We start from the raw sequence: 24927 nt of genomic DNA on the forward strand, positions 1-24927 counted from the left end.
AATCTGTCCTCATGCCGATGTAATTACCTTTGTTTAACTCCAGAACACTAGTGTGGGACTTCAGTTTCTCACCCTCAAACTGAATTTGAAATTCTGGCATGCTATGATCACTCTTCCCTAGAAGATCCTTAACTGTGAGATCATTAATTAATCCCACCTCATTACACAATACCAAATCTAGAATAGCCTGCTCCCTGGTTGGTTCCACAACATATTGCTCCAAAATTCAATCTCTAATACATTCAATGAACTCTCCCTCGAGGCTACCTTTGCCAATTTGATTAATCCAGTCTATATGCATATTAAAATCACCCATGATTATTGCCATACCTTTCGTACAAGCCCCCAGTATTTTCTGGTTTATACTGTGCTCCACTGCGGAACTACTGTTTGGGGACCTATAGATTACTCCCACCAGTGACTTCTTTCCCTTGCTATTTCTTTTTTTGACCCAGACTGATTCTACGTCTTGATCTCCAGTGCCTATATCATTTCTCACTACAGCACTGATCTCCTCCTTTACTAAAAAGCTATAGCTCCTCCTTTTCCTTCCTGCCTATCCTTCCGATTCTTTTCTAAACTAAACTAAACTAAATCATGCCCAATCATCTCGATTTGTGCTGTTAACTCATTTATTTTATTCTAAATGCTTCATGCATTCAGATACAAAGCCTTAAGTTTGTTATATTATCAAATTTCCCTACTCTTGTACGATTCCTTGGTGCAATATGACGTTCACACTTCTGTCCCTTCCTTTTATTTTCTGGTAACAATCAGCCTCATCACTAACCTGCACTCCTACCTTCTCCTTCAACTTTGACTTCCTAATTTTTCATGCAACTGAACCCTCCCCCCCACCATTTCATTTAAAGCCCTATCTACAGCCCCAGTTATGCAATTCGCCAGGACTCTGGTTCCAGCATGATTCAGGTGGAGCCCCTCCCATCGGACCAGCTCCCTCCTTCCCCAGTACTGGTGCCAATGTCCCATGAATTCAAACCCATTTCTCCCACACCAATCTTTGAGCCACACATTTACCTCTTTAATCTTATTGACCCTGTGCCAATTAGCTTGTGGTTCAGGTAGTAATCCATAGATTATTACCTTTTTCGTTCTGCTTTTCAATTTAGCCCCTACCAGTGTATTAGGGAGCTGTGAGGAAATTGAGTACACACATGGGGCTGAATCTAGTGGTGTCGCTGGGCCGAAAAGGCGGCAGGAATCCTGCCTCGGCCATATGGAGCACCCTGGCACAATTCTACGTTGCCCAGACAGTTAACAGCCCAGCACTGGAATCCCCATCTCTTTAAAGACAGGAATCCCGCCTCCAAGAGCTGCCAGCCAATCACAGGGCCACAGCTCAGTTGTATCGGGAGCATCACTGGGAGCAGTGGCCACTGCCGTATTGCAGAAGCCTTGGACCCAGGCACAGTGTTGGAGCCCTGGACCCAAGGTAAGTAAGGCAGGGCCGTGGGGCCAGTCTGGCATGCTTTGTTATTTAATCTCTCCTGCCCTCTGCTTTATCACACACCTTTCCTTTTGTTCTCTTCCCCACCAAACCCCTCCCCCCCACCTTCACTTACTTAAAACCTGATTCTTTTCTAATCTTTTCCAGTTCTGATGAAAGGTCACAGACCTGAAACGTTAACTCTGCTTCTCTCACCACAGATGCTACCTGACCTGCTGAGTATTTCATAGAACGTAAAAACATGGAAAATAGGAGCAGGAGTAGGCCATTTGGCCCTTCGAGCCTGCTGTGCCATTCATTATGATCATGGCTGATTATCCAACTCAGCCTGTTCCCACTTTCGCCTTTGATCTCTTTAAACCCAAGAGTTATATCTAACTCCTTCTTGAAAACATACAATGTTTTGGCCTCAATTGCTTTCTCTGGTCGCCAATTCCACAGGCTCGCCACCCTCTAGGTGAAGAAATTTCTCCTCATCTCAGTCCTGAAAGGTTTACCCTGTATCCTTAGACTATGACCCCTGGTTCTGGACTCCCCCACCATCGGGAACATCCTTCCTGCATCTACCCTGTCAAGTCCTGTTAGAATTTTATAGGTTTATAGGAATTTCCAGCACTTTCTGTTTTTATTTCCGATTTCCAGCATTTGCAGGATTTTTTGCTTATGCCCAAATTCTGACAATGTGCTCCTCCGTTGACTAATTCAGCCCCAATGTTTCAGGTCAATGACTTTTCATCTGAACTGGAAGATATTAGAGATTAACAGTTTTTAAGCAATTCCAGCTCCAGGGCCAAAGTAGGGGTAAAGGAAAGAACAAGAAGTCTGTGGTGGTTGAAGAGCAGGAGTGATTGACAATAGAGGTGACATTGCAAGGCAGAAGTGGGTGGTAATGGGACAAATAAAAAGATGACTATAAGGCAGCTGCAAGTAATAGCTTGATGAAAATCAAGTAGCTGTTTTGGAGCAATGTGGGCCAGCAGCTATGAATCATTCTCAAATTCCATATCACTCTGCACACTGGCAAAGTAGAGTGCAGCACTGTTCAGGATACTGGTTATATTGTTAGCTGGTGACAAGATGACTGTACCTTTAGTTCTCCACTAATAGTAAAAATGGAAAGGTGAACTATCTGGGATTATTTGCATCTTTTTTTGTTTAGCATAACAATGTGGATTCTCAGCAACTATAGCTGATGTCCTTCTGTAAAGGCTACTTTCTTCACGTGGATTCACGTGATTTGCCGGAACTCAATGAACCATCTGTAGCCAATTGCCAGAGAAGTATGTCTTTTATGATTCAGACTTTGTCATCACACTTTTATTTTGCCAGTTTTCATGAGTTTTGAACTGAAACCCATGCTCGCCATGAGTAAGATAGCATGCAATACCCACCATCTTCTTGTCATGGTAGATAAGGTGTGTGCCATTTATTTGTCCTGCTCCTCTGGGCATACACCCTTCCTGTGTCTGATTTCAGGTTAATTAAAATGCTGGGGCGGACAGCAACATGCTGGGAACATGCGGCAAACTTCCCCACAATCCTGAACCACCACCCCACCCCTGTCAACACTATTCCCACCAGGTTGGGGATGAGCTAAGATTCAAGTTTCCCTCTCAAAAAGGAAAATAGCTTCTCATCAGACTATTGCCAAGTGTACATTTGAACCCTAGCTCGGCAAACAGCAGTTCTTCATGAATGCAATGGTGAGCAACACAACTCAGCAAGAATATCTTCCTTACTATAGAATGGATACACATCATACTCCATCAAAAGCTGGCTCAACCAGTTGGAGTTGCAGAATCCCAGCTATTTGCCCCACTGCAATCCAATTATGGTAGGCACTGAACCTAGATATGAGTGCATGTTTTTATCATCTGTTCAAATTATTTGTTAAGCTACAGTGATATAATGAGACCAGCTAACCACAGAGGATAACACATATGTTTTAGACTGGCACCTAAGGGCTCTATTATTCAAATATTTCAATTACTTTCAAATTGCATTTACCCACTCAGGAACCATCAATTTGTGAACTACCAACCTTAATATTATTTTTCACTTCTTTGAGTTCAGTTCAGTTCAGTGGTAGTAACTCCAACAACTGTATGTGCTTTAAAATGAGGAGATCGGAAGCTGATAGAGCTCCATTGTTAAATGCATACCTACATGACTACTGTACAGTCTAGTGCAGTCCACGCAGAATCTGTTGCCTCATTTTTAAAAAAAGCTAGTGTATTCCTGGTTAGCAAGAAAGTGAATAGATCCAGCTTTGATCAGTTATGAGTTAGTGATATAAATTATAGAGTCATCAGAAGATACAGCACAGAAGGAGACATTAGATTGATGGTGCAGACTGTGGCTCAGTTAGTAGCTCTCTTGTGTCTGAGTTAGGAGGTTTTGGGTTCAAGTCCATCTCCAAGGCTTGATAATGAAAATCTAGGCTGTCACTCCAATGCAGTACTAAGATAAGAGAGTGCTGCACTGTAGGAGTTTTTTTTTTATTCGTTCGTGGGACGTAGGCATCGTTGGCTAGGCCAGCATTGATTGCCCATCCCTAATTGCCCTTGAGAAGGTGAGATTGAGCTGCCTTCTTGAACTGATGAAGCCCTTGGGGTGTAAGTACACCCAAAGTGCTGTTAGGAAGGCAGTTCCAGGATCTTGACCCAGCGACAGTGAAGGAATGGCGATATAGTTCCAAGTCAGGATGGTGTGCAGCATGCATCTGCTGCCCTTGTCCTTCTAGATGGTAGAGGTCATGAGTTTGGAAGGTGCTGTTGAAGGAGCCTTGGTGAGTTGCTGCAGTGCATCTTGTAGATGGTACATATTTCTGCCACAGTGCATCAGTGCTGAAGGGAGTGAATGATGAAGGTGATGGATGGGGTGCCAATCAAGCGGGCGGCTTTGTCCTGGATGGTGTCAAGCTTCTTGAGTGTTGTTGAAGCTGCACTCATCCAGGCAAGTGGACAGTATTCCATCACACTCCTGACTTGTGCCTTGTAAATGGTGGACAGGCTTTGGGGAGTCAGGAGGTGAGTTGTTCGCTGCAGAATTCCCAGCCTCTGACCTGTTCTTGTAGCCACAGCACTTTTGTGGCTGGTCCAGTTCAGTTTCTGGTTAATGGTAACCCCCAGGATGTAGATAGTGGGGGATTCAGCAATGGTGTTATGACTGACCGCTCCAGTCAAAGCCCCCCAATCAAAATATGTGATTCTGATTGTAATGGGAGAAACACACTGTTAATTCAATCCCGTCCCTCCACAGATTGTCTAACATATCATTTTAAACTTACTAAATTAAAGAAAGATCCAGCCAAATTGTACCATCAATTAACTCCCAAATGAGGCTAAACAAACCAGGTGTCTTTAAATCAACAAATTAACTGTTTAATTAAAAAAACTAAATTCTTAAACACTATGAAGATATACATAACATTTAAAATAGAACAAATTAGAGTCCTTTCAAACTTACAGCCCAATGTTGCATGAATTCCTCACAGCCGTCCGATGGGGAAAAAAGGTTCTTCCACAGTAGAACAGTCTGTAGTCTAATTCCAGCAGTAAGTGATGCTTTCCTTCTCCAGCGAATTTCAACAATTAATGACTTACAAACACTTTTAAAATGAATCAATTAGGCTTTAGAATTTTTGAGGATAAAAGATTGTCACAGTCTAACTTCCCTTCCTTCAGTTTAAATTACCAGAGATCTCTGTTTTGGCTTGACTTTTTTTAGAATTTTGAGAGATAATAATTAAACAGACTAACATTCTCTTCCTTCAGTTTAAATGGCTGAGAGCTCTTTTTTCAGGTGCTAACACTAGCTGTCTATCTGTGTTCTCTCTTAGAACAAACTTTCTCCAACTAAAAAGCCCAAATTGAATTATAACAAATGTATCGCATGATGTTCAGTCCAAGTGGCTGTATTCAAGGTAACGAGAATGCACCCTTTGAATTGCAGTCTCCGAACGGCTGTTGCTGGGTAACCAGAATGCATTCTTTGAAGCTGGTTGCTTCCCTCTCCATATGCTTGTATCCAACGGCAACCAAAATGTATTTTCTCTTTAACTCCTGAGGCTTGCTGATTCCTGAAGCAGTACTGATCCTTTGCAAGCCTTAAAGACACACCACATATTTCCTGGAGAGATAAAAGACCTAAAGGACCATTTCAATGGTAATTCCATTGAACATTAAGGGAAGATGGTTAGCTTCTCTCTTGTTTGAAATGGTCATTGCCTGGCACTTGTGTGGTGCGAATGGCAAAATTCAAGGCTGTCACTCCAGTGTAGTACGAAGAGAGTGCTGCACTGTAGGAGGTTTTTTTTTCAATTGTTCATGGAATGTGGGCATCGCTGGCTAGGCCAGCATTTATTGTCCATCCCTAATTGCATTTGAGAAGAAAATTTCAAATGAGATGTTAAACTAAGGCCCCATTTGCCCTCTCAGGTGCCTGTAAAAGATCCTATAATGTTATTTTGAAGAAGAACTGGGGATTAATCTCCAGTTTCCTGGTTAATATTTATCCCTCAATCAGCATCACAAAAACAGATTATCTCGTCATTATCAGACTGCGGTTTGTGGGAGCTTGCTGTGTGCAAATTGGCTGCCTCATTTCCTACATTAATATAACTTCTGAATCTGCTTCCAAAACCCTTTCAAGCAGTGCATTCAAAATCAAAATGATTTGCTGTGTAAAAAATTGTTTCCTCAATTGCCCTTGGTTCTTTCGCCAATTACCTTGAATCTCTATCTGCCACAGCAAACAGTTTCTCCTTATTTACTACATCAAAACCATTCATGATTTTGAACACCTCTAACTTCCTTGCTTTTATACTTTATTCTTCTATTAATAAAGCCAAAGATCCCATATGCTTTTTTAACTGCCTTCTCACAACTTGTGCTGCCACCAAGATTTGTGTATGCATAGTCCCAGTCCTCTCTGTTTCTGTACCCTCTTTAAACTTGCACCAAGGCTCCTTAGACAGCACCTTCCAAACCCGCGACCTCTATCAACTAGAAGGACAAGGGCAGTGGATGCATGGGAACACCACCACCTGCAGGTTCCCCTCCAAGTCACACACCATCCTGACTTGGAACTACATCATCGTTCCTTCACTATCGCTGGGTCAAAATCCTGGAACTCCGTTCCTAACAGCACTGGGGGTGTACCTACCACACATGGACTGCAGCGGTTCAAGAAGGCAGCTCACCACCACCTGCTCAAGAGCAATTAGAGATGGGCAATAAATGCTGACCTAGCCAGTGATACCTACATCCCATGAATGAATGAAAGAAAAATATTTCCTATTTCCTCTCCTCAATCTTTCTACCAGAATGTATCACTTTACCCTGTGCTACATTAAATTACATCTATGTGTCTGACCATTTCACTAATCTGTTTATATCCCCTTGAAGTTTATTATCCTTCTCGTTTTTTACCATATTTACGAGTTTCATGTCACCTGTGAACTTTAAAATTATGCCCTATATACCCAAGGTCATTAATATATGTCAAAAAGAGCAGTGGTCCTAATATCAACCTCAGGGCAACACCACTATATACTTCCCTCCAGTCTCAAGAACAACCTTTCACACTACTCTCTGCCTTCTGTCCCTTAACCAACTTTGCATCCATGTTCCACTGATCCTTTAATCCCATGGGCTTTAACTTTGCCAACAAATCTATTATGTGACACTTTGTAAAATGCCTTTTGAAAGTCCACATCAACCCCACTACCGTCATTAACACCCCCCCAACCCCGCCCCCGTTATTTCATCAAAGAACTCAAGTTAGTCAAACACAATTTGCATTTAACAAATTCATGCTGACTTTCATTTACTGACCCATAATTTTCCAAATGGCAATTAATTTTGTCCAGGATTATTATTCATCATGAATAATACTTATTAAGTTGAATTGAACTGAAAGGCAGAGCCTAACGTCATTGTTTTACGTAAGGGAGCTTATTAACCATAACTATCATACCTATGACTTCTTGGTTTAAAATTAGTCCTTATAATTTTTTGATATTCTGAATTTGTTTGTAATTTTGCCCTGCAATTGCAAAATTTCTGATTTAGGTTTTTGTCAAAATCCCACATTCAGAAAAAAAGACTTTTTCTCAAAAATTAATCTAGATTAATTAAGCAACTTGGGACATTTTACCTTGCTAAAGATGTTATATAAATGCAAGTGTTGTTGTAAATCCTTAATACTAATGACTAAAGCTATAAATCAAGCTCCCTCAATATTGGAATGTCTAGTCTGGCATTCTTTAGTTTCTCCATGTCTTTCTCTACTGATCTCTGACAAATTAAATGGAAATAGACCTATTTGTATTGAGTTGATTTGATGGCAAATTGTGAGCAGTGCTTAAAATAAAGGCTCTCAAATGAAATATGTTTTGTTTCATTTGTTACTGAAATAGGCTCAGACTTTGGGCCTTCTTAGCAAAATGGACTGTTCTCATTTGTACCTTTATATTTTTATAAAGTTGCGAGTTGCACAGATAGTGGAGCAGATTGAAAGCAGTGGAGTGGGCATTAGGCTTAATGAGTTTGCAAAGGGATTGAACAACGTGGAACTCAGCCAGTCACTAGCAAGCTACTCGTGACGGCTGACCCAGCAGCTGTACTCCTGACTAAGAGTCCAAATTCCCAGGGTAAGCTGGCACTAAAAACCATTTTGGCTTGATGACTGGTAGGTGCATATTAGAAGTTAGAAGAAATTTTGGACTCTACAGAAAAATTAAAGTTTTCAATGAGAGGTAAAATTAATCACAATGCAGTGATGATAAATAGTACATTGTATATTAGATTGTTACTTGTTTGTCCATTTTACAATAGTACCAATTTTGTGTTCATTCTAATAAGTTGCTATAAGGCATTGGCCCAGTCATTGCTGGAGCAGTGGATCTAACTTTTACCCCTCCCTTTAGATGGCATTATTTTTGCATCACAAATTGCTGGGAATGCGAATTGGTAACGGTGTGAAAACATCAACATCATTTCTTGTTGCTCTTGAACATCAATCCCAACAGTCCTTACCTCCTTAACCAATGAAATTAAATGATAGAGAAAGAAACAGAGTGAACGATAGAGAAGGAAATAGGTTGAGTTTGAATCAAATTAGATGTAGGAGGAAATAAAGAGAAGGTTAGAGAGTGGATTAACAGAGAGAGAGAGAGACAGAAAGGAAACGTATAAAAAGCATGTAAAGATTTTAAATTTCATATACCTCTAGGAAATGAGGTGCACAAATTCAATTGTTCCCTTTCTGGGCTTTCAAGGTTGAGTGCCATGTCAGGACCTTAAATCACATTATTAATAAGGTCCTTACAACATAAATTACCAACCCTAAATGGTAATTGTTTGTTTCTGGCGAGGCTAATGTGGACCGATGCAAATCGTCCAGCAAATTGTCCAGCGGCGAACTGGAACCCATAGCATATCTCTTCTTTGTCAAAAATTGTTGTTCTTTTATTGCACTAATAATGACTGGTGTCATGGACTCGACATTACTTTTCCTGAAATTTCTTGGCCATTATATATGCCTCAGAACTAGAATATTTTTCAACAAGTTAAGGATGCCCTCAAACTATGATCAATTTATTTTTCAATAGAGTAGGATAAAGGTTATAAAAGATTCGCATGACTACACTGGTCACAGGTCATGTGTGGGAACAAAGTTTATTTGCAGTTTTTACTTCAGGAAGAAACTGTGCTTCAGAAACAGAGAATACGGTCAATCACTATGCAACAGCAATTTAGCTCCTTCCATCTCCTCTTCATTGCCATTGATTTCCCCCTCCTGCTCCCCTCAGTGTTTCTCCTACTCAAATTGTGCTGTCAATGGAAGTGTTTCTGACTGCTGCATATATAGGTGGAAACATATGTTCTCAGGAGAATTCCTATGTGTAACATGCAGTGACTCGATAAATTACCAAAAGAAAGATTTTCACAACCTCAGGATGTCTAAAAGGCTTTACAGCCAATGAAGTACTTTTGAAGAATAGTCATGTTTTAATGTGAAACCGCTGAAGCTGAGGAGAGAGAGCCCAATCCATGAATATCATGGTGAGAAAAATGCTGATACACAGAGTAGACTCCAAAATGCCATAAGTATAAAACATTGATGGCTATTATATATGCCATTATATTATGCATAGTAAAACTGAATGGCTTAGTCAGCTAGATCAATGTCCTGATAGTTAATAACTGATATCTATCAGGATGTAAATCTCCTTCATTTATTTCTTCTTCCTCATTCTCCACTGACAATTGTGCATGGGACTCTGGCTCCTTCAGCATCATGATATTTTCTTGCATTATGGTAAAGCATTGCCAGATGCAACACATGGCTATCACCTTGGAGAATTTGGCAGAGTGGGAGCAGAACTCCTGTGCTCCATCCAAATAATATAATCTATATGACCATGTGGGTGTATGTTCCACCAAAATTCTGGTAGAGGCATGAGCTTCATTCGCTGTTTCCATATTCCATGGCTATGCATGGGTTTCTCATTGGGATTAACAACCATGTTACCAAAAGGTACCTTTTATCCCCAAGGAGCTATCTTTAATTTTGGCAATGTAGACAAAGCAATGTGAAGGCATTGTGGGTGCTACTAGTTATCAGGAATTTATGTGCATAGTTCAGCTCTTGTGGTCAGCAGTCACCTGTATATTCATACATGTAATGCTTTCCTGTTTGTGTAGGGCATACATTGATGCTTGGGGTCTAGAGATGCTCCTGTGGTTTGTAGATTGGGGTCAAGGAGACACAATAATTTGATGACTGGTTATTGGATGTTTTCCACTCTTCTTAATCAAGATTATTTCAGCTTGTGGATACAAGATCACTCTCTTGGGGAGCCTGATCTCCCCATAGCATTCAGGATGTTTATTGTAGCCTTGATAAGCTTTCAATTATGCATTGGGGATAATGAGCAGTAAACTCTGTCAGTTATTTTGAAGTTACTGAAATTTTCCTATTTCAGCAGAATCTCACCACAGTCTTTGAAAGCTACAAAATACCACATCAGACCTTATATTAAGCTTGGAATATGAATTAAACATATAAATAATTTAACAGTAATATAATACAATTATATATCTACAGAAATCTATTACCTAACTCCACAAATGGAAAAAAACAGTTCAAGAGTTGCAGTCAAACACGAAGTTCTTCTTTTATGGATACCTTTTCTTTTTTTGCAATCTTTTTCTTTTCTGACTGAAGGTGTTAACTAGCAAACCTACCTATGACTATCTCCTGCTAACTCAATTCAGTGTAATGAACAGATCAGTAGTGTATATATATATATATATATATATATATATATATATGTACATATATACGCACATTTTCACTGGATGCCCTGGCTTCTTTGCATTTTTATAATTGCCACTGGATTCCAAAATAATTGGCTGCGCAACAATTCAAAGAATGAATTCCATAATTTCTGTTTGTTCAAAATTAACTTGATTCCCCGTCCAGCCTACAGTTTGAAATATGTCCACAGTGCATGTATTGAATTTGGCTGGGACATAGTTTTGTTTATTTTTAACTGTAGCTAGTTTTAGCTTACTTAGCTCCAAAATTACAGGAGACATCCTCCACTGCTGGAAGTGTGGCAGAGTGGAATTCTCATCTGTCCATGGAAACCCCTGTAGAATCTATCTCAAATCTTGAGGGTGGGGTCATTACCATAACTGGGGCTTGCAACCTTTGTCTGTAAGGGTGCACGGCGACACCAGAATTGAATCACACCATGCCACTTCAATAAGAGAGAACCAAAGGAGAATTAAAGTAATGTTGTCCCACAAATATTAAATATCCAGAATGAAAAAGATAATTAATCCCCTTGGGTACTGGAGAAGAAGGGGAAAATCTTGGGAAGAGTCATAAATCCTTATTTAGAGGATTTTCGATACAACAACAAAAATTTGGTTTTGAGCGAGCCAGGGAGAAGAGGCTGAAAGTACAGAGACTGTACAATGATCCAGCTAGTAGGTGCAAAAATCTTGGAATCATTCAAAAGATAATTGGATGCCGTGGTGGGGGACAGAGGGAGGTTTTTTTCAGGTGGATCACCTGCAGTAAGCCGCATGGTTTTCCTTAACATTGTCTTTGTCAGAAGATCACAAGAGAATTACAAATGAAGAAGGCCCTTTGACCCATTTTAGTTAATTAACCCAAAACCCTACAGTCCACTCATTACTGCTTCCACTCTATCTCCTAAATGCATCTCCTAAATGCATCCAAGGTTTTCATCTCCACCATTGTCCATTCCAAGTGTTGATCACTCTCTAGGTAATGAAGAACTTCCTGATTATTAGTCCACCTTTTACTTGTTTGAACTTGTGTTCCTTGTCCTTTGCCCAATATTATAATGTAATATTCCAAATTTATCATTTCCACACCATTTACTAAAAGAACACATCCTTTCCAAACTGAAAACCCCAAGACAGGAATTTTTCATTGGGTGGGAGGCCCCATCCATCAGCCAAAAAGTCGGTGGCAAGCTCGTCTCTGCTGGGCCTGGGGAGTCAGACTGGGATTTTTTGGTCCCCAGGCCTTTAATTAGTATTGGGCGGGACTTCCACCTCCTTGAGGCAGGAAGTCCCACTTAATAATCCTGCCCAATCAGCGGGCTGGCAGTTCTTAGTCCCAGCGGTGGCCACTGCTGGGACTACACTCAGCTTCAGTCGGAAGAAGAAGTACAACCCGGGAAATGAGGTAAGTTTTTGGGGCCTTGCCGGGGACAATCAGTTGGGCCCCGGCAAGGTAAGGGGGGATCGGTAAGGGGGTGGGGGGAGTGTTATGCATTGGGTGTTTGGGGCTTCTTGAGTGGCCCCCATGGGGCACAGTGTGCCCGATCAGGAGGGCCCCTCAGCAGCACGCAAGAAGGCTGCCTGATTTCACCAGGCGGAATTTTTGAGGCTTCAGCCATCTGGCTCCAAGGGTAAAATACCTTTTTATGGTATGGTGGCGGGCAGAAGCCCTAAGTGCCAGTTAATTGGCCACTTAAGGGCCTTGATTGACCTGGGGCGGGTGGGCTGTTGCTCACTGCTGTCGTCCCATGTAAAAGTGCAGCAGAGGTGGGAAAGGGCCAGGAACGGCACCCCTGCCTCCCACTCAATTTTACACCCCCCCCACCCCCCCAACCCCAACACCAACCCGTTTGATTGGGGGCATAAAATTCTGGCGCAAGTCTCTCCACTCTCTTCTCAAGTCACAGATCCATGACACTAGAGACCAGCAATGTGACTCTTCTCTGCACTCCCTTTGGTATTGGATGTTTTCTTTGTGTATCAGCAACCAGGACTGGACAAACTACATAAGGTGTTATATAACCAGAGCACTGTACAGTTCGATCATAACTTCCTCTAACTTACCTTCAACATTCTGTTGCCTTACTGGTTGCTGCTTTGTATTGGGTGGACAAGTTTAGTGTAAGGTTTAATAAAACATCTAAGTGCATCTTCACGTCATCTTCAACTATTTCAACACTATTTATGGAATACGTCCTATGAGCAGTATTTTGCACTTGCCTGCAGTAAATGTTAATTACCTTTTATCTGCCCGCATACTTAAACATTAGGTAGAAAATGAAACAAAATTCTTGACTGTATAACATTCAGTTCACTTTCGAAGATACGGTACCATAGTGGTTACGTTGCTGCACTAGTGATCCAGAGGCCTGGACAAATGATCCAGGGATGAGTTCAAATCCCACCATGGTAGTGGGGGAATTTAAATTCAGTTAATTAAATCAAAAATATGGGATAAGAAGCTAGGGGGGAGTTTTAGCATTCTGATGCTTTGGGAGCATGGTGCCCTGGTAGCACATAGGAAACCTGCAAGATTTAACTCCAAAGCATGCATCTTTCATCATTAACAGGTTCCTTGCACAAAGCTCAGCCTGATTGACAAGCTTGACTTCCAATTGCGAAGGGAATACTCTGGAGGAGGCCGGAGGACCTCACAACATTCAAGTTTGGGCTGATAAGTGGCAAGTAACACCACACAAGTGCCAGGCAATGACAAGAAAGACTCTAACCAACCCCCCTTGCTAGTCTACAACATTATCATTACTGAATCATCCACCATCAATATCCCGGGGGTCAGAAAATTAACTGGACCAGCCACATAATTATTCTGACTACAAGAGCACAAGAGCAGGTCAGAGGCTGGGTATTCACCTCCTGATTCACCAAAGCACTTCCACCATTAACAAGGCACAAGTCAGGGGTTTGATGGAATACTCTCCATTTGCCTGGCTGAGTGCAGTTCCAACAACACTCAAGAAGCTCAACACCATCCAGGACAAAGCAACCCTGTTTGTTTAGCACCCATCCACCACCTTAAAAAATTACTTCCTCCACCGCCGGCACACAGTGGCAGGAGTGTGCACCATCTACAAAAGGAACTGCAGCAACTTGCCAAGGCAACTTGCCAGCACCTTCCAAACCTTGTCCAACACCACCGCCTGCAAGCTCCCCCCCCAAATCACACACTATCCTGATTTGGAACGATATCGCTATTCATTTACTATCATTTGGTTAAAATCCTGGAACTCCCTCCCTAACAGTACATGGATGTACCTACACCACACGGACTGCAGTGATTCAAGAAGGTGGCTCACCACCATATTCTCAAGGGCAATTAGGGATGGGCAAGAATGATGTCCCTGTCAGAGATGCCCACATCCCATGAATAAATGAAAACAAGAAAAATAGTGGGCTTCCTTGAAATTTTTAAATGTATACTTTGATAATTGAATAGCCAGGATACAAGTTGTATAACAGATTGATAATGTACTCTGCATATCCTGATTGGCAGGCCCTAAACCCTGAAGTAGTAACCCGTATTCTATGAACTCTATATGAATGTGAAAGCAGTATTGCAAGCAATTGTAACTGTAATGCAGCCTGCAACAAATTCTGTTCATGACTAGGCCTCATACTGATTAAGGCACTCAGCTATGACCTTGTGCTTTAATTAGCTCTGTGTCCCCTATCCTGACATAGCACCTGCTGGAGAGCAGATTACAGCAATACAAATTAGACTGTGCTGTAAGATATTGAGAAACTTTTTTCCACTTAGCCAAAGAACAGGCACTGCTTCTTCATGTCTTAATACAAATTTCAGCAATTTTCTGTGTAGTTTATAATTTGAAGCCTTCACAAAGACAATTTGTGACTTATTCGAACTCTCTATTGTGTTATTATAACAGACCAAGAGGGCATTCTCCCACAGCAAACAGTAGGAGGATGCACTCAACAGTAAAGTCAATTTTGTGCCTTAGGCTGTACACCTCTTCCGTATACTGTTGACCGCCCATTGTTTTTTTATAGAGCCATAACAACAGAAAAATAGTTTATATGGACTAAAGACAAATAAACTGCTATAGAAATAAGAATGGCACAAAAAGGGTTTTAGAATCCTAATAATGGTGCAATGTCAATACAAGGCAGACTTGTACTTTATACATGAGCTTTCGGCGTGTTATACATAATGATTGCTCCATGGAATCTTCAATACTATAAAGCATCACATGCTTCCTGCACCCCACAAACTGACACATAGATATACCCCATAATGTAGAAATTATTATTCCTCAAAGCTATCTATATTGTACATATTTATTGCAGCTGAAGTTTATTATAAAGATCAAAGGTTGAGTTTAATTAATCAAAACACATTACTGGTTGGCATCCTTCCATCTACAAAAGATGATGTACACACAGCAAACAATCCATTTCGGTGGGGTGGCTTCTCTTGGTGCACCTTTGCTGATGGCTGTGAAGGCCAGTCCTTGAGAGGCAGGTTCTGCCACAAGTGCCACACGTGAAGCGGCCAAGTGAGGCTGTAAGTTGCTGTTTTTGATATTGGTGCCTGTTTCCAAGCCGCTGTAGCAAAACTGGTTGTCATGGTAGTGCACACCAGTCCACAGGATGTGTCACCATTTCTCTCTTTCGCCAGATAATGACTTCCAGTTGCGACAGTCAACATTTAGGGCCTTCATGTCATCCTTGCAAGCATCTTTGAAGCGGAGCTTTGGGCGCCCCACTGGTCATCAGGCCTTGACTACCTCACCATACAGAAGATACTTTGGTATGCAACCATCTCCCATGCTGCGGACATGTCCAATCCACCAAAGCTGCCTCTGTTTGATTAGTGCCAACGCATGTGGGAGCTCTGCCTTTGACAGGACTGCCACATTTGTGATGTGCCAGGATATACCCATAATACACCGCAGACAGTGACGATGGAACTGATTGAAATTCTTTTCCTGGCAACTGTAAGTTACCCATGTTTCACAGCCATGCCACAAGGTACTGAGAACACAGGCCTTATAAACCATCACCTTGGTCCTAAGGGTCAGCTTGGTGTTATCCAATGTGTGTTTTGTGAGTCGGCCAAAGATGGCGTTAATTTCCCTATGCGTGTATCGAGATCTGCATCAAGGGACAGACTGTCTGTCACCGTGGATACAAGAAAGCAGAATTTGCTAACCACTTCCAGTGAGGTGTTATTCAGTGCTATTTACTAAAAGTAGAGTAATCTACAGAATCTATTTTGGTTCATTTTGTGCTTTTTAGTTGATTTTATTTGCACAATAGATAGGCGATAGCAGCTCAGGGCACTTTACTATTATTTTATTCCTTTGGCAATAAATTTCTGTGTTATCTGCTCATGAATCGGTGTTACGTAATTTGTGACTCAAATATTCTCTCTTAAAATCTCATCGGGGAGAATTGTTTTCACTATGCTCTTAATTTCTCCCCCAGTAAGCCTGTAATGTCCACCAATATAAATAACAGGGTTAATTTTATCCGAACTTGCCCGGTGGGAAACTGACCCAACCAGATTGATTGATTTTACTTTTACCTTAAGTTGTGATCTAGGTGAATGATTGCATCACAGCCTTATCATCGGCAGTGAATATACAGTTGGAAAGATGTTACACAAAAATTCTGTTTCTCAGAAAACTGATACACCAATATTCAATTGGCTGACTTGTACATGTTGTCTGGAGTTCAACATGGGCATGACAGAAAAGCAGCTTAACACTGTGCCATTATAAGACTTGACTTTTGAAGCCTAGACGTATATTTGTTTTATTGAGAAGTACTCTGAAATGAAGTTGCAATAGTGAAAAAAGTTGTGAATCGAGGTCCAGTAACTAGTTCCTCAGAGATAGCGGCAGAGCTGGAAGATCACGCCCCATTCAGTACAGACATATTTATTTATGGAACTAACTGCTGAATAGCAATCAGAAAAGAGAGCCTTGGCAGATTTATCCTTGCCTCACTCAACAGCATAACGTCTGACTGCAGGTCCCTACTGTCACTCTGCGTCAGATCCACTAACACAGCACAAATGGGACCTTCCTAATCCGTATTGTTCAGCTACAAGCAGGTTTAACCAACTGGGTCATTGAGAAACCTAGAATAATGATCTGAACAAAGATTAATTCTTACCAGAGATGAATCTCAGGGGTGTCACTAACTCAATCATTACAATAGAAATGCATAGCTACCAGAGTCTTGTAGAAAAACAAATCAGGGAAGATGTACAAATATGTGAGAGATGCAGAGTAAGAGCAGCATCAATATAACAGATAGAAATATTGAAATTCACACTACATGATGATTTATTTAATTTATAAACAATATTTGTGCTGAAGAAAGTTTGATTTGTCAAGTAAGAGTCCATCAAGCTCCTTCTAAACATTTCCCATGCACTGACTAAAATTTTATGCATTAGCAATGTAGCAATGCTATGCTAGTTAAAAATCCATCTCTGTGATCAGGTGAGGCAGGCTGATTAATTGTTATTGCTAAGTTACTTCTTTGTTATATTCATTGTGAAACTTCACTTTTTATTTGCAATGAATAAACCACATTCTGAAAATTCCCAGATTTGCATTGTTAATAATATAGATGTCTTTTATTGGGATGTGTAGGCTTAGTTGAGAGTCTGTAAGAGATGGGGTAAATCTTCATCTTCACTGCATGGGCTTTAATCTGGCGCCGCTCCCACCCCCACAATTTTCACTGCATTTATTTCATAATTAGCAGGTGATCTACTTCGCCAGATTACCGCCCATGTGGTGAAGGCAGATGCATACTCATTATAATTTTTATGGAGAGACTTGAGTGCAGAACCAAAAGGAGCTTTTATTTCTTTAGGGCATCATCCCAGATGTTCAACGTTTTCACAAAATTACAGATCACATCCTAATCCAGAGGCTAAATGCAATGATATTTTTGCACTGTATTTTTCTGGTACTCACAAAATAATTTTTCTGTCTAATGCTCTTTTTCTTAAAGCTGTAAGCTAAAGTCACAAAGAATGAATCACATTCTTTGCTTTTTCAATCTTCACCCTTCAGTTTCTCCACTTGCTTTGTTTTGATTGAATTTTATACTCTCACGTCCTGCCCTTTTCTCTCTCTGCACACCTAACTCAGTTAAAGCCAAACCCCTTCAGTCACATCACACCAGAGAGGCAGACTGTAGCAGTTGTGAAAAGTGAGCCACATCTCACAATAGTTTCACAATGTAGCAAAGCTTTGGAGAAGAAAAGAAATTTGGCCTTCAGACAGTTTTGATCAGACTGTGGAATCTGGATTTGTCATATTTTTATTTTGACTTTCATTGGATTAAGAAACTCATTTTGTATGAAGACTTTCTTCACCCTCAGCTCAAAATACACCTTTCTGAAATTGGTAAAATCTGTGCTGGACCTTCATTTTATTTGACAATTCTTATTGAAGTCTACAGCATTTAGTTGCCCAAATCAGATTATCACATCGAAATATCTTTAAAAACAAATTTGTAAGCATCACTTTAAATTTGCTCTTAATTTAGGGTATTAATCATAAATATTTTGCATTTCCACAAAATTCTTTTTTCAACAATTTTTCATTTGCAGATCATTGCCAGTGATTTGGCAGAAAATACTGTTTCCTACTGAATTTCATTGAATATTGCAATTAAACTTTTTTGCTGGATAAACAGCAATATATTTTTGCTAATTGGGTTCACAAAGTTATGTGAGCTTTCAAATTGACAAATTATAGTAACTAATCATCTAAAGCTGCCACTAATTATCCATAAAAATATGAAATACATTTAACATTGCATGGATTAAACTTTCAAGACTATGGTCTGCTCTATCTGATTTATACATAATTTTCTTCACAAACACAATGAACATCCAATATTGTACTTCTGGCTCTGTTATAATGATCTGGGGATCTTCAAAGAAACAAGAATGGATACAGGTAAGGCTTTGGTTACTATTTTGAGTTCTATAAATACAGGATCAGAGGGGCAAGCAATATCACAATATTTAAAAATGACTGAGGGATGAACATGGGATTTATGTTAGTTTAACATCCATAGCAGGGAAGGTGTTAAAGAGCATTTTATGTGTGCTATTAATGTTCAGCTAAAAAAGAGCACAGAAGACAGAAGGAGTAGTTAGCATGGTTCACAAATGCTCTAATTCCTTGAGGAGATAACTCAATTAGTAGACAAAGGATACCCATTTGATATAAGAATTAAAGCAAACCTGGAGTGAGAAAAAAACATTCGACCCACCAAGCCCTTTCTTTCCAAAGGCCATGTACAATCAGTCCTATCATGGGCTTTAATTTCCTCAGGGAAATTTCTGCATAATTTACTTGGGTTTTGAGAAGGCATTTGATCTAGTTCTACATTTAAGGCTTTTAAGAAAGTTAGGAGTTTGTGGAGTAAATGGTAAATTAGTTATTCAGAAACTGTCTTGAACAACAGAAAGTAAAAGATGAATGTAGAAGTTACAATACAGAAATAGGCCATTCAGCCCAACCAGTCTGTGCCAATGTTTACTGCTATATAGGAAAATAATCGTAATTATGCTGATCCACCCTGCTCCCATCATCCTTTATTCCTTCATCGACCTATCTAATCTAATCTTGAATGCTTTTTTTAGTTTCTGCCTCAACTAATGAAACTGGGGTAAATTCAAAAGCCTCACAATTCTCTGTGCAAAGAAGTTTCAACTGCTCTCTGTTTTGACTCTCTAAAAATTAACTTGTATCTATGGCTCATCATTCTAGACAGCTCAACTAGTGAAACAACCTTTTCTTTTATTCATTCATGGGATGTGGGCATTGCTGGCAAGGTCAGCATTTATTGCCCCATACCACATTGCCCTTGAGAAGGAGGTGGTGAGCCACTTTCTGGAATCACTGCAGTCCATGTGGTGTAAATACACCCACAGTGCTATTAGGGAGAGAGCTCCCGGGATTTTGACCCAGTGACAGTGAAGGAACACGATATATTTTCAAATTAGGATGATGTGTGATTTGGAGGGGAACTTACAGGTGGTGGTGTTCCCATTCACCTGCTGCCTTGTTCTTCTAGGTGGTAGAGTTTGTGGGCTTGGAAGATGCTGGCGAAGGAGCCTTGATGAGTGACTACAATATACCTTGTAGATGGTACACACTGCTGCCATAGTGCACCGGTGTGGAGGGAGTGAATGTTTAAGGTGGTGGATTGGGTACCAATAAAGTGAGCTGCTTTGTTCTGGAAGGTGTCAAGCTTCTTGAGTGTTGTTGGAACTGCACTCATCCTGGCAAGTGGAGAGTATTCCATCACACTCCTGTCATGCACGCTCCCACCTGCCAAGAATGAGGCACATTAATTTTGCCACCTGGACATTAAATTTCAAATTGTTGCTAGGGAGAAGGCCCGTTACAAGGAATTGCTAGGCCCCTGGCCAGAAAGACATTATTGAACATTGGCATAGGGTGTTGGAACCAAGGAGCTATCCCCTGCTCCCATACAATACACGGAACAGTCCTGGCCATACCAGTTGGTCACGTGACCACCCTGCTGGCCAACTTGGGGAGTTTTTAAGTTGTAGACACAGTGCTTGAACTGGCAGAAGGCAGTTTTGCTCCTGGCCTGAGAACATCTCTCTCCTGTCTGCTCCCATCTCTTTCTCACCAGCCTCGGAATCCATTGAAGACACATGAACCCCAAGAGAGAAAAGTCTTCTACAGTGAACAAGGTTCAAGAAGAATACTAGGCCCGAATGAGAAGCAAGGTCTTCCGACAAGCAAGGACTCTACAGTGAGCTTGAAGACACGTAACCATAAACTCTTCAGATATTGCCTCAAACTTTTCCACTTTATTTCTTTTGCTCTTTTCTGTCTCTATGTGTGTATCACGTATGCATGTATTGCGCATGCATGCTAGCGTGGGTGCGTCACGCATCCGGAGGCGTCAACCGAATTAGAGTTTAAGTTTAAGTTTTAATAAAATTTCACCTTTCTTCTTTAAACCCTAGAAAGCCTGTTTGTGCTCGTTTCTTTACCTTAAAATTGGAGAAGCGGTGAACAAGAATTCACTAAGAGGGAAGCGAAAAATAGTGTGTTTAAAAAAATGAAACCCTGACACAATAAGACCAGATGAAGGTTGAAAGGGACCCCTAAACCTCTTTCTCACCTGGTCGTAACACTCCTGACTTGTGGCTTGTACATGGTGTAAAGGATTTAGGAAATCAGGAGGTGAGTCGCTCATTGCAAAATACCCAAAGTTTGAACTGCTCTGGTAACCACAGTATTTATGTGGCTGTTCCAATTAGGTTCTGGTCAATAGTGACTCCAGGTGCAGGACTCAGCAATGGAAATGCCATTGAATGTCAAAGGAAGGTGTTTTGTTTGTTCTTTCATGGGATCTGGGCATCATTGGCTAGGCCAGCATTTGCTGCCCATCCCTAATTGCCCTTGATAAGGTCATGGTGAGCTGCCTTCTTGAACTGCTGCAGTCAGTCTGGTGTGGATACACCCACAGTGCTGTTAGGGAGGGACTTCCAGGAATTTGACACAGCAACAGTGAAGGAAAGGCGATATAGTTACACATCAGGATGGTGTGTGGCTTGGAGGGGAAATTGCAGATGGTGGTGTTCCCATGCATCTGCTGCCCTTGTTCTTCTAGGTGGAAGAGGTCATGGTTTTGGAAGGTGCTGTCAAAGGAGGCGTGGTGAGTGGCTACAATACATCTTGTAGATGGTACACACTGCCGTCACAGTACACTTGTGGTGGAGGGAGTGAATGCTTAAGATGGTGGATGAGGTGCCGAGCATGCGGTCTGTTCTGTCCTGGATGGTGTCGAGCTTCGTGAGTGTTGTTGGAGCTGCACTCATCCAGGCAAGTGTAGAAAATTCCATCACACTCCTTACTTGTGCCTTGTAGATGGTGGACAGGCTTTGGGGAGTCAGGAGGCGAGTTACTCACTGCAGGATTCCTAGCCTCTGACCTGCTCTTGTAGCCAGGGTATTGATATGGCTATTCCAGTTCAGTTTCTGGTCAATGGCAACTTCCAGGATGTTGATAGACTCTCTCCTATAGAAGTTGGTCATCACCTAGCACTTGTGTTCTGCGAATGTAAGTTGCCACTTATCAGCACAAGCCTGAATGTTGTTCAGGTCATTCTGTATGCAGGCACCAACTACCTCATTATCTGAGGACTTGTGAATGGAACACTGTGCAATCATTGGCAAACATTCCCACTTCTGATTTTATGATGGAGTGAAGTAGTTGAAGATGTTTGGGCCCTGGACACTGCTCTGAGAAACTCCTGTCTTGGGGCTGAGGTGATTTTTTTTTATATTATTAGTATGTGAGATATGGGCATCGCTGGCTCGGCCAGCATTTATTGTCCATCCCTAATTACCCTTGAACTGAGTGGCTTGCTAGACCATTACAGACAGTATTTAAGAGTCAACCACATTGCTGTGGGCCTGGAGTCACATGTAGGCCAGACCAGGTAATGACAGCAGATTTCTTTCCCTAAAAGGACAGTAGTGAACTAGATGGGTTTTTACTCATTGACAATGGTTTCATGGTCACCATTAGACTGGCTTTTAATTTCAGATTTATTAGTTGAATTCAAATTTCACCATCTGCCTGGGCTCTGGATTACTAATCTAATGACATTACCACTACGCCACCTCCTCCCCCAAGCCACAACTATAGCCACCCTTCTTTGTAATAGGCATGACTCCAGCCAGTGGATTTTCCCCTGATTTCCATTCCAAGGCCGTCATTCTCACCTCACCTCTGCCAGTTAGATCTTTTGTTCATGTCTGGAGCAAGGCTATAATGAGGTCTGGAGTCGAGTGATCCTGGTGGAACCCAAACTGAATATCAGTGAGCAGGTTATTGGTGAGTAGGTGCTCTTTGATAACATTGTCAACAATAGCTTCTGTCATTTTGCTGATGATTGAGAGTAAACTGATGGGGTGGTAATTGGCAGGATTGGATTTGGCCTTTTTTTCATGGACAGGACATACATTTCCACTTTGTTGGCTATCTACCCTCTCCCATCTTTTCATAATTTCAAGCATGTCTGTTATGTTGCCCCATAATATGCATTAGTCTAATGTAAAATGTCCAGTTTTTTAAAAGTCTTCATCATCATATTTGTATTTCCTTATGCCAGGCAGCATCCCAATGAATCTGCACTGTACCTTCTCGACAACCTCAATATCCTTCTTATACTGTGGAGCCCAATACTGCACACAGAGTTCTAACTGAGGTCTTATTAAGATTTTATATAAGCTCATTATTACCTTTGGCTTTTAGATTCTGTAGCTCTTGTGATAAAACTTAGAATTCTATTCATTTTTTATGGCTTTATTAACCTGAGGTTCTGCCTTTAATGTCCTGTGATTTCATACTCTCAAGTCTCTCTGCTCTTCCGCAACAGTGAGCCTATTTCTGTTCAGCTTATAATTTTGCCTGCATATTTTCTTCACCAAAATCTGACAGGGAGGAAATGGTGGCGTAGTGGTAATGTCACTGGACTAGTAATCCCGAGGCCCAAGCCTAATGCCCTCAGGACACAGATTTAAATCCCACCATGGCAGCTGGTGGAATTTAAATTCAATTAATTAAAAATCTGGAATTGAAAGCCAGTCTCAGTAATGGTGCCATGAAGTTTTCATTGATTGTTGTAAAAACCCATCTGGTTCATTAATGTTCTTTAGGGAAGGAAATCTGCTGTCCTTACCTGGTCTGAGCTACATGTGATTCCAGACCCACAGCAATATGGTTGACTCTTAACTGCCCTCTGAAATGGCCTAGCAAGCCATTCAGTTGTTATGGGCAATTGGGACGAGCAACAAATGTTGGCCTGCCAGCGACACCCACATTCCACGAAAGAATGAAAAAAAAAAGACACCTTAACTACTGACACTGAATACCATCTTTTAGCCTATTCCCCCACCTTATCAGTATCTCTTTTCAGCTGCCTTTGGTCTTCTGAAGAAATAACTAAACCTCCTAATTTTGATATTGTCTGGGGAAGTTGTTGAGTCAGAAACTTTAGGGACTTTCAAACGGCTTTTAGATAGGTATATGGATAAAGGAGAATGATGGGGTATAGATTAAATTGTCCTTGACAGAGGACAAAGGATCGGCACAACATCGTGGGCCGAAGGGCCTGTTCTGTGCTGTATTTTCTATGTTCTATGTTCTATAACTTATATTTGACTTTCGCTTCTTGGGAGTTTTCTGTTTTTTTCAAATTCTAATTGAAAGTTAATCATTGGTTCACAGAACATTGATAGCATAATTAATAATAATCTCTAATTTATGTTCACATACACATTGTTGCAATTCTTTCACGCATTTCCGATGTACAGTGATAAATAGTAGTGGATATATTAGCAAATTCTGAAACCTTGGGTCCATGGTGACAGACAATCTATCCCTTGATGCAGAGCTCGATACACGCATAGGGAAAGCAGCTACCACCTTGGCCAACTTGCAAAACATGCATAGAATAACACCAAGCTGACCATTAGGCCCAAGATGATGGTTTATAAGGCCTGTGTTTTCAGCACCTTGCTGTATGGCTGTGAAACGTGGGTGACTTACAGTTACCAGGAAAAGAAGCTCAATAATTACCATCATCACTGTCTGCAGTGTGTTATGGGTATATCCTGGCAGGACAAAATCACAAATATGACAGTCCTGTCAAAGGCAGAGCTCCCACATGTGTTGGCACTAAACAAACAGAGGCGGCTTCGGTGGATCGGACTTGTCCACAGGATGGAAGATGGTTGCATTCCTGAGGACCTTCTGTTTGGTAAGGTAGCTGGTGCCAGACGACCAGTGGGGCACCCAAATCTCCGCTTCAAGGATGCTTGTAAGCAAGACATGAAGGCCCTAAATGTCGACTATCCCACCTGGGAGTCACTAACTGGTGAAAGAGGGAAATGAAGACATATCAATTTCTGAACACTAACAACATCAAGGGATATGCGGATAGTGGGGGAAAGTGGCGTGGAGGTAGATGAACAGCCATGATCTGTTTGAAGAGCAAAGTGGGCTCGACGGGCCCAATGGCCTACGCCGGCTCCTATTTCCTATGATCCTATGATCCTATAATAAA

The sequence above is a fragment of the Heterodontus francisci genome, chromosome 1 (genome assembly GCF_036365525.1).
Source record: "Heterodontus francisci isolate sHetFra1 chromosome 1, sHetFra1.hap1, whole genome shotgun sequence".
Taxonomy (NCBI): Eukaryota; Metazoa; Chordata; class Chondrichthyes; order Heterodontiformes; family Heterodontidae; genus Heterodontus; species Heterodontus francisci.